Source organism: Triticum aestivum, chromosome 1D, assembly GCF_018294505.1.
Source record: "Triticum aestivum cultivar Chinese Spring chromosome 1D, IWGSC CS RefSeq v2.1, whole genome shotgun sequence".
Taxonomy (NCBI): domain Eukaryota; kingdom Viridiplantae; phylum Streptophyta; class Magnoliopsida; order Poales; family Poaceae; genus Triticum; species Triticum aestivum.
This window is the reverse complement of record NC_057796.1, coordinates 87,045,358-87,057,646: the sequence shown is the minus strand read 5'-3', so window position 1 is coordinate 87,057,646 and position 12,289 is coordinate 87,045,358.

Sequence of the window (12,289 nt, the reverse complement as noted above, 5' to 3'; positions counted from 1 at the left end):
TGCTCGCTCCATTGTTCCGGAGAACGGAGTCTTGGTCATTTTGCCCATGAGGCATGGTTCGCATGTGTCAAATGATTCATAATCGAGAGACTCTAAAAGTCCATCAGCATGGACCTTCTTCATGCGCTTGACACCAATGTGACCAAGGCGGCAGTGCCACAAGTATGTGGGACTATCGTTATCAACTTTACATCTTTTGGTATTCACACTATGAATATGTGTAACATCACGTTCGAGATTCATTAAGAATAAACCATTGACCAGTGGGGCATGACCATAAAACATATCTCTCATATAAATAGAACAACCATTATTCTCGGATTTAAATGAGTAGCCATCTCGCATTAAACGAGATCCAGATACAATGTTCATGTTCAAAGCTGGCACTAAATAACAATTATTGAGGTTTAAAACTAATCCCGTAGGTAAATGTAGAGGTAGCTTGCCGACGGCGATCACATCGACCTTGGAACCATTCCCGACGCGCATCGTCACCTCGTCCTTTGCCAGTCTCCGTTTATTCCGCAGCTCCTGCTTTGAGTTACAAATATGAGCAACTGCACTGGTATCAAATACCCAGGAGCTACTACGAGTGCTAGTAAGGTACACATCAATAACATGTATATCACATATACCTTTGGTGTTGCCGGCCTTCTTGTCCGCTAAGTACTTGGGGCAGTTCCGCTTCCAGTGACCACTTCCCTTGCAATAAAAGCACTCAGTCTCAGGCTTGGGTCCATTCTTTGGTTTTTCCCGGCAACTGGATTACCGGGCGCGGCAACTCCCTTGCCGTCCTTCTTGAAGTTCTTCTTACCCTTGCCTTTCTTGAACTTAGTGGTTTTATTCACCATCAACACTTGATGTTCCTTTTTGATCTCCACCTCCGCTGATTTCAGCATTGAATATACCTCAGGAATGGTCTTTTCCATCCCCTGCATATTGAAGTTCATCACAAAGCTCTTGTAGCTCGGTGGAAGCGACTGAAGGATTCTGTCAATGACCGCGTCATCCGGGAGATTAACTCCCAGTTGAGACAAGCGGTTGTGTAACCCAGACATTTTGAGTATGTGCTCACTGACAGAACTATTTTCCTCCATCTTACAACTGAAGAACTTGTCGGGGACTTCATATCTCTCGACCCGGGCATGAGCTTGGAAAACCATTTTCAGCTCTTCGAACATCTCATATGCTCCGTGTTGCTCAAAACGCTTTTGGAGCTCCGGTTCTAAGCTGTAAAGCATGCCGCACTGAACGAGGGAGTAATCATCAGCACGCTGCTGCCAAGCGTTCATAACGTCTTGGTTCTCTGGGATGGGTGCTTCACCTAGCGGTGCTTCTAGGACATAATCTTTCTTGGCAGCTATGAGGATGATCCTCAGGTTCCGGACCCAGTCCGTATAGTTGCTGCCATCATCTTTCAGCTTGGTTTTCTCTAGGAAGGCGTTGAAGTTGAGGGCAACATTAGCGTGGGCCATTTGATCTACAAGACATATTGTAAAGATTTTAGACTAAGTTCATGATAATTAAGTTCATCTAATAAAATTATTCAATGAACTCCCACTCAGATAGACATCCCTCTAGTCATCTAAGTGAAACATGATCCGAGTCAACTAGGCCGTGTCTGATCATCACATGAGACGGACTAGTCAACATCGGTGAACATCTTCATGTTGATCGTATCTTCTATACGACTCATGCTCGACCTTTCGGTCTTCCGTGTTCCGAGGCCATGTCTGTACATGCTAGGCTCGTCAAGTCAACCTAAGTGTATTGCGTGTGTAAATCTGGCTTACACCCGTTGTATTCCAACGTTAGAATCTATCACACCCGATCATCATGTGGTGCTTCGAAAGAACGAACCTTCGCAACGGTGCACAGTTAGGGGGAACACTTTCTTGAAATTATTGCGAGGGATCATCTTATTTAAGCTACCGTCGTTCTAAGCAAATAAGATGTAAAACATGATAAACATCACATGCAATCAAATAGTGACATGATATGGCCAATATCATTTTGCTCCTTTGATCTCCATCTTCGGGGCGCCATGATCATCTTCGTCACCGGCATGACACCATGATCTCCATCATCGTGTCTTCATGAAGTTGTCACGCCAATGATTACTTCTACTTCTATGGCTAACGTGTTTAGCAATAAAGTAAAGTAATTTACATGGCGTTATTCAATGACACACAGGTCATACAAAAAATAAAGACAACTCCTATGGCTCCTGCCGGTTGTCATAATCATCGACATGCAAGTCGTGATTCCTATTACAAGAACATGATCAATCTCATACATCACATATATTTCATTCATCACATCCTTTTGGCCATATCACATCACAAGGCATATGCTGCAAAAACAAGTTAGACGTCCTCTAATGGTTGTTGCAAGTTTTTACGTGGCTGCTATAGGTTTCTTAGCAAGAACGTTTCTTACCTACGCCAAAACCACAACGTGATATGCCAATTTCTATTTACCCTTCATAAGGACCCTTTTCATCGAATCCGTTCCGACTAAAGTGGGAGAGACAGACACCCGCTAGCCACCTTATGCAACTAGTGCATGTCAGTCGGTGGAACCTATCTCACGTAAGCGTACGTGTAAGGTCGGTCCGGGCCGCTTCATCCCACGATGCCGCCGAAACAAGATAATACTAGTAGTGGCAAGAAAATTGACAACATCTACGCCCACAACAAGTTTGTGTTCTACTCGTGCATAGAAACTACGCATAGACCTAGCTCATGATGCCACTGTTGGGGATCGTTGCAGAAATTAAAAAATTTCTACGCATCACCAAGAACAATCTATGGAGTCTTCTAGCAACGAGAGGGAAAAGAGTGCATCTACATACCCTTGTAGATCGCGAGCGGAAGCGTTCAAGAGAACGGGGTTGATGGAGTCGTACTCGTCGTGATCCAAATCACCGATGATCCTAGCGCCGAACGGACGGCACCTCCGCGTTCAACACACGTACGGAGCAGCGACGTCTCCTCCTTCTTGATCCAGCAAGGGGGGGAGAGGTTGATGGAGATCTAGCAGCACGACGGCGTGGTGGTGGAAGTAGCGGGATTCCGACAGGGCTTCGCCAAGCGCTGCGGGAGGAGGGAGATGTGTCACGGGAGGGAGAGCGAGGCGCCAGGGCTTGGGTGCTGCTGCCCACCCTCCCCCTCTATATATAGGGTTCCCTGGGGGGCGCCGGCCCTAGGAGATGCAATCTCCAAGGGGGGGCGGCGGCCAAGGGGGTGGCTTGCCCCCCAAGCCAAGTGGGGCGCCCCCCACCCCTAGGGTTTCCAACCCTAGGCGCAGGGGGAGGCCCAAGGGGGGCGCACCAGCCCACCAAGGGCTGGTTCCCCTCCCACTTCAGCCCATGGGGCCCTCCGGGATAGGTGGCCCCACCCGGTGGACCCCCGGGACCCTTCCGGTGGTCCCGGTACAATACTGGTGACCCCCGAAACTTTCCCGGTGGCCGAAACTGGACTTCCTATATATAATTCTTCACCTCCGGACCATTCCGGAACTCCTCGTGATGTCCGGGATCTCATCCGGGACTCCAAACAACTTTCGGGTTACCGCATACTAGTGTCTCTACAACCCTAGCGTCACCGAACCTTAAGTGTGTAGACCGTACGGGTTCGGGAGACATGCAGACATGACCGAGACGACTCTCCGGTCAATAACCAACAGCGGGATCTGGATACCCATGTTGGCTCCCACATGTTCCACGATGATCTCATCGGATGAACCACGATGTCGAGGATTCAATCAACCCCGTATACAATTACCTTTGTCAATCGGTACATTACTTGCCCGAGATTCGATCGTCGGTATCCCAATACCTTGTTCAATCTCGTTACCGGCAAGTCACTTTACTCGTACCGTAATGCATGATCCCGTGACCAAACACTTGGACACATTGAGCTCATTATGATGATGCATTACCGAGTGGGCCCAGAGATACCTCTCCTTCATACGGAGTGACAAATCCCAGTCTCGATTCGTGCCAACCCAACAGACACTTTCGGAGATACCCGTAGTGCACCTTTATAGCCACCCAGTTACGTTGTGACGTTTGGCACACCCAAAGCACTCCTACGGTATCCGGGAGTTGCACAATCTCATGGTCGAAGGAAATGATACTTGACATTTGGAAAAGCTCTAGCAAACGAAATACACGATCTTGTGCTATGCTTAGGATTGGGTCTTGTCCATCACATCATTCTCCTAATGATGTGATCCCGTTATCAATGACATCCAATGTCCATAGTCAGGAAACCATGACTATCTGTTGATCAACGAGCTAGTCAACTAGAGGCTTACTAGGGACATGTTGTGGTCTATGTATTGACACATGTATTACGATTTCCGGATAACACAATAATAGCATGAACAATAGACAATTATCATGAACAAGGAAATATAATAATAACCATTTTATTATTGCCTCTAGGGCATATTACCAACAAAATGTCCTCAAAGAATGTAGCATCCTTAGACTCCATAATTGTACCGACCTTCATGTCAGGTACCTCAGATTTCACTACTAGAAACCTATAGCCAACACTATTCATAGCGTAGCCCAAATTAACACAGTCCATAGTCTTTGGTCCAAGCTTATGCATTTTGGGGATCGGCACATTAACTTTCGCCAAGCAGCCCCAAGTACGTAAGCACGAGAGTGTTGTCCTTCTCTTGGTCCACTTCTCATAAGGAGTGATCTCGTTATCCTTTGTTGGAACTTTATTCAGGACATGACATGATGTCATTATGGCCTCCCCCCACCATGCCTTGGATAAACCCGCATTATCTAACATGGTGTTAACCAGAACAGTTAGAGTACGGTTTTTCCGCTCGGCAACCCCGTTTGACTGGGATGAGTAGGGAGGCGTCCTCTCGTGAATAATACCGTGTTCCGCACAAAAGGCATCAAACTCTTTCGAGAAGTACTCTCCACCATGATCTGACGGGACTCGTTTAATTTTCTTTTCAAGTTGATTCTCAACTTCTGCCTTATAGATTTTGAAGTAGTGTAGAGCCTCATCTTTAGTATTTAACAGATACACATAGCAATATCTAGTGGAATCATCTATCAAAGTCATGAAATATTTATTTCCACCTTTAGTCAACACACCATTCATCTCACAAAGATCAGAATGTATGAGTTCCAGTGGCGCCAAGTGTCTCTCCTCTGCTGCCTTGTGAGGCTTGCAAAGTTGCTTAGATTGCACACACGAATGGCACTTAGAACCTTTGGCTAAAGTGAAACTCGGGATTAAATTCGATTTTGCTAGCCGCGTCATAACACCGAAACTAATGTGACAAAGACGTGAATGCCAGACTTCAGATTCATTAACACTCAAATGAATATTGTTCACGACTTTATTACATAGATCTGCAAGAGAAAGGCGGAACATGCCTCCGCATTCATAACCCTTTCCAACAAATAGTCCATATTTCGTAACAACTAATTTATTAGACTCGAATACCAACTTAAACCCTTCTCTACATAGAAGGGAGCCACTAACGAGGTTCTTCTTGATGGCGGGGACATGCTGCACGTTCTTCAGCTGCACGATCCTTCCCGAAGTAAACTTCAGATCGACCGTGCCAACACCAAGAACAGAAGCACTCGCGCCATTCCCCATCAGTACGGACCCGTGACCTGTGGCCTGGTAAGAAGAAAACAATGAAATGTCAGCACACACATGAACACCTGCACCTGTGTCGACCCACCAATCGGTGGACGGCCAAACTGAAAATACAACAAATAAATTACCGTACCCAGATGCACCACTCTCATTGTTGCTCACAATCATATTGACAGACTTGGAATCCTGCCCTTGCTTCTTGTACTTGTTTGGGCACTTGTTGGCCCAATGTTCAACCGAACCACAAGTAAAGCAGCCCTCATCCTTCTTGTTCTTCTTGAAGGTCTTCTTACCCTTCTTCTTAAAGTCGGCACTCTGTTGGACACCGTTCTTTCCCTTGGGCTTGTGGGAATTGGAGTTCTTCTGATGCACCATATTGGCCACAGAAGTTCCTTCGACCCCTTTTCCGTGCGAGTCCTTTGCCCTTGAATTCTGCTCAACACTCAGATGGCCAATGACATCCTCCACAGAGAATTCACGCCTCTGATGTTTCAGAGTGGTGGCAAAGTTCCTCCAGGAATTGGGGAGCTTAGCGATTATGCAGCCCGCGACAAACTTGCCCGGTAACTCGCACTTAAGAAGCTCAAGCTCCTTAACAATGCATATTATCTCATGAGCCTGCTCCAATACAGGACGGTTTTCAACCATCTTGTAATCGTGGAACTGCTCTATAATATACATCTCGCTCCCTGCATCGGCAGCCCCGAACTTAGATTCGAGCGCCTCCCACAAGTCCTTGGCAGACCGCATATGCAAATATGCGTCAACCAGCTTATCTCCAATCACGCTCAGAACTGCCCCGAGGAACACGAAAGTGGCCTCCTTGAACGCCTTCTCCTGTTCAGGAGTGATCGTTCCTGTGGGTGTCACACCGGCGACCCAGAACACGTTCATGGCCGTGAGCCATAAGGTGGTTTTAGTCTGCCAACGCTTAAAGTACGTCCCCGTAAACAGGGACGGTTTCAGTGTAGCAGCAAAACCAGAATTCGAAAAACTCCTACACAATTTAGGTTTTTGGATTGATGAGTAAATAGGCAGTTTTTCAATTAAATTAATCCATGAATAAATCATGAGCATGACATGGACATCATTGATAACACACTGATTACGATCTAACACAGCATGTACTACGCACATAGTAGAAACATCTACGCATATCGCTAGTACTGCTACAACAGAAAGAAACACGAGAGGGATAAACGATGTATACCCTCCAATCGGCCACGCGGCGGCGGTGGCGGTGGCAGCAGCCGCGGCATCCTCAGCGGCCTTCTTGTCGGCCTTGGCCTTCTCAGCGGCGGCACGGTCGGCGTCGGTCGACATGGTGATGACGAAGGTGATGCGGACGTAGATGAACAGAAGCGAGCAGTCGCGTAGTTGCTACCCAAAAACCTAATCGCCCCTCTCCCGTACAGGATCCGGAGAGGCGGGGTTTCGGAGGCCTGCTCTCCCGTCAACCGTGTACGCGGTGAACGGGACGGAGTCGCAGGCGGCAGCAGCAGCAGAGGAACGAACGTGGGCGTGGAGGCGGAGATGCGTTCTGTTTTCGCGGCGGCTAGGGTTGGCAGCGCCCCACATATATATGTGCGTCCGCGCGTGGAGAGACATGGGCTGAACCCACGTCCAAGTCGGTAGCCCATGATCCGACGTCTCAGATCGTGGCCCTACCTGTCAAAGACTCTCCGTTCCTGACCGACAAAAAAGAAGCGCATAGGAGTGAGCTCGGCTCGGCTCAATCCCGCAACCCGCGGCGCGTCGTGACGAGGCGTGGCGTGGCGAGGCGAGCGGAGGAGGAGGAGGAGTGCGCGAGGGCCTTCTTTCTTCTCAAGCTCCAATAGCATGAGGGAGAGAATCCCTTATAAACCACTCCAACTCTCCTTCCACTTCCGGGTGGGACTAAACTTCCCACCACCTTGTCATGCCACCTACATGGGCCCATAGAGATTAAATCTGAAATTGTCATATGGGCTCTAGGCCCATCTCATATTTCAACAATCCCCCACCAGATCTCAGGGGCCCACTTTGTCCTTTGTTCCAAACGCTGTTTTGATATACCAGCATCTCAGTGGAGACCGATTAAGGTTGAGCTCCACCTAGACCAAGTAGTTACACTCCTTCACAACTGAACAATGGACTATGCCTTGAATTGTCAGTTTGGCGTCAAGAAGTTTCACCACAAGTCTCACTGATACGAGGCTGCCGAAGGCCGACCCCTCGGGTGGAGCATATTAGTCACACTCCTGGCCTGTTCATGAGCTTGCTAGAGATCACCCCAATCTCATAGACTGTGACCAGCAGTCGGGCTCATATAGGTGTGTTCCTCCAAAGATCGCTCTGTAGGATAGCATCTTGCTTATGCATATAAGCCTTGGAACACATTAAGACAGTAGTCATCCTTCCATACAGTTTCCGAGAGTATTGCATCTCCAACGGAGTGGGTTAGTAAAGTTACTCTCCTCAGTTCACCACTGGCTTGTTTTCCCAGGTCCTACTTCACGGGATCTCCGATCACATAGGTTGGGTTACTACCATGGCAACTCATGTGGGTCTCATACCCATCTCCCTTGATGCGCTATCTATCACAACACGTGATAGCCCTTTAGTAAAGGGATCTGCCAGATTCTTAGCCGTTTGAATATAATCCAACGCTATCACTCCGGAGTTCCTCAATTTTCTGACAGCTTTCAATCTCATTCTTATGTGTTTGTTGGACTTCATGTTGTCCTTTGAACTCTTCACCTTGACAATAACTGTTTGATTGTCACAGTTCATAAGGATGGCCGGAACCGGCTTCTCAACCACTGGCAAGTCCATCAACAGATCTCGAAGCCATTCTGCTTCGCCACCCGATGTGTCTAATGCTGTTAATTCTGCTTCCATTGTCGATCTTGTTAAGATCGTTTGCTTGCAAGACTTCCAGGAAACAGCACCACCTCCAAGAGTAAACATATACCCAGTTGTGGCCTTCATCTCATCAGCATCAGAGATCCAATTCGCATCACTATACCCTTCAAGTACCGACGGGTATCCGGTATAGTGAAGTCCATAGTTCATAGTACCTTTCAGATAGCGCATAACTCTCTCAAGAGCACGCCAATGTACATCACCCGGTTTGGAAACAAATCGGCTCAGTTTGCTAATAGCAAATGCGATGTCAGGCCTCGTTGCGCTCGCTAGATACTGGAGTGAACCAACAATCTGAGAGTATCTCAATTGATCTATAGCTGTGCCTTTAGACTTTCGAATCAGCACACTAGAATCATATGGTGTTTGAGATGGTTTGCAGTCCGAATATCCAAAACGACTCAACACCTTCTCAACATAATGGGATTGCAGAAGTGTAATCCCACCCTCATCATCTCTCAATAGCTTGATGTTCAAGATAACATCAGCCACTCCAAGGTCCTTCATCTCAAAGTTCTGAGATAGGAAAGACTTAACCTCCTCGATCAACTTGAGATTAGTCCCAAATATCAGTATGTCATCAACATACAAACACAGTATAACTCCTTCGCCCCCACCATAGCGATAGTATACACATTTGTCGGCCTCATTAACAACAAAGCCAACAGATGTCAACGTTTCATTAAACTTGTCATGCCATTGCTTAGGCGCTTGTCTCAGGCCATACAAAGATTTCACCAACTTACACACCTTTCCTTCCTGACCATCCATCACAAAGCCATCAGGCTGTTGCATATAGATTTCCTCCTTTAGCTCTCCGTTCAGGAAAGCCGTCTTAACATCCATCTGATGAATGAGAAGACCATGCGAGGCCGCCAACGAGAGTAATACTCGAATGGTGGTCAGTCTGGCCACAGGTGAATAAGTGTCGAAGAAATCTTCTTCTTCTTTCTGGGCGTAGCCCTTGGCCACAAGCCTAGCCTTGTACTTTTCTATCGTACCGTCGGGCCTAAGCTTCTTCTTGAACACCCACTTGCATCCCAATGGTTTGCAACCATAAGGACGTTCAGTAAGCTCCCAAGTCCCGTTAGCCATGATGGAATCCATCTCGCTACGGACCGCATCCTTCCAGTAGTCAGCTTCTGGAGATGCATACGCTTCTGAAATAGAAGTGGGATTATCCTCCACGAGGTATATGAAGAAATCATCACCAAAGGTCTTTACAGTCCTTTGTCTCTTGTCCCCACCAAGGGTTCCTCATTATCCTCCTCAGGATTTTCATCATGGGTTTGTTTATAATATTCCATCGGAATGGCAGGTTCAGGAGTCTCCTCAGATTCCTGTCTAGAAGTGCTTTGTACATCTCTCATGGGGAAAATGTCCTCAAAGAATGTAGCATCTTTAGACTCCATAATTGTACCGACCTTCATGTCAGGTACCTCAGATTTCACTACTAGAAATCTATAGCCAACACTATTCATAGCGTAGCCCAAATTAACACAGTCCACAGTCTTTGGTCCAAGCTTACGCTTTTTGGGGATCGGCACATTAACTTTCGCCAAGCAGCCCCAGGTACGTAAGTACGAGAGTGTTGTCCTTCTCTTGGTCCACTTCTCGTAAGGAGTGATCTCGTTATCCTTTGTCGGAACTTTATTCAGGACATGACATGATGTCATTATAGCCTCCCCCCACCATGCCTTGGATAAACCCGACGTATCTAACATGGCGTTAACCAAATCAGTTAGAGTACGGTTTTTCCGCTCGGCAACCCCGTTTGACTGGGGTGAGTAGGGAGGCGTCCTCTCGTGAATAATGCCGTGTTCCGCACAAAAGGCATCAAACTCTTTCGAGAAGTACTCTCCACCACGATCTGACCGGACTCGTTTAATTTTCTTTTCAAGTTGATTCTCAACTTCTGCCTTATAGATTTTGAAGTAGTGTAGAGCCTCATCTTTAGTATTTAACAGATACACATAGCAATATCTAGTGGAATCATCTATCAAAGTCATGAAATATTTCTTTCCACCTTTAGTCAACACACCATTCATCTCACAAAGATCAGAATGTATGAGTTCCAGTGGCGCCAAGTGTCTCTCCTCTGCTGCCTTGTGAGGCTTGCGAGGTTGCTTAGATTGCACACACGAATGGCACTTAGAACCTTTGGCTAAAGTGAAACTCGGGATTAAATTCGATTTTGCTAGCCGCGTCATAACACCGAAACTAATGTGACAAAGACGTGAATGCCAGACTTCAGATTCATTAACACTCAAATGAATATTGTTCACGACTTTATTACATAGATCTGCAAGAGAAAGGCGGAACATGCCTCCGCATTCATAACCCTTTCCAACAAATAGTCCATATTTCGTAACAACTAATTTATTAGACTCGAATACCAACTTAAACCCTTCTCTACATAGAAGGGAGCCACTAACGAGGTTCTTCTTGATGGCGGGGACATGCTGCACGTTCTTCAGCTGCACGATCCTTCCCGAAGTAAACTTCAGATCGACCGTGCCAACACCAAGAACAGAAGCACTCGCGCCATTCCCCATCAGTACGGACCCGTGACCTGTGGCCTGGTAAGAAGAAAACAATGAAATGTCAGCACACACATGAACACCTGCACCTGTGTCGACCCACCAATCGGTGGACGGCCAAACTGAAAATACAGCAAATAAATTACCGTACCCAGATGCACCACTCTCATTGTTGCTCACAATCATATTGACAGACTTGGAGTCCTGCCCTTGCTTCTTATACTTGTTTGGGCACTTGTTGGCCCAATGTTCAAGCGAACCACAAGTAAAGCAGCCCTCATCCTTCTTGTTCTTCTTGAAGGTCTTCTTACCCTTCTTCTTAAAGTCGGCACTCTGTTGGACACCGTTCTTTCCCTTGGGCTTGTGGGAATTGGAGTTCTTCTGATGCACCATATTGGCCACAGAAGTTCCTTCGACCCCTTTTCCGTGCGAGTCCTTTGCCCTTGAATTCTGCTCAACACTCAGATGGCCAATGACATCCTCCACAGAGAATTCACGCCTCTGATGTTTCAGAGTGGTGGCAAAGTTCCTCCAGGAATTGGGAAGCTTAGCGATTATGCAGCCCGCGACAAACTTGCCCGGTAACTCGCACTTAAGAAGCTCAAGCTCCTTAACAATGCATATTATCTCATGAGCCTGCTCCAATACAGGACGGTTTTCAACCATCTTGTAATCGTGGAACTGCTCTATAATATACATCTCGCTCCCTGCATCGGCAGCCCCGAACTTAGATTCGAGCGCCTCCCACAAGTCCTTGGCAGACCGCACATGCAAATATGCGTCAACCAGCTTATCTCCAATCACGCTCAGAACTTCCCCAAGGAACACAACAGTGGCCTCCTTGAACGCCTTCTCCTGTTCAGGAGCGATCGTTCCGGTGGGAGTCACACCGGCGACCCAGAACACGTTCATGGCCATGAGCCACAAGGTGGTTTTAGTCTGCCAACGCTTAAAGTACGTCCCCGTAAACGGGAACGGTTTCAGTGCAGGAGCAAAACCAGAATTCGAAAAACTCCTACACAATTTAGGTTTTTGGATTGATGAGTAAATAGGCAGTTTTTCGATTAAATTAATCCGTGAATAAATCATGAGCATGACATGGACAGCATTGATAACACACTGATTACGATCTAACAGAGCATGTACTACGCACATAGTAGAAACATCTACGCATATTGCTAGTACTGCTAGAACAGA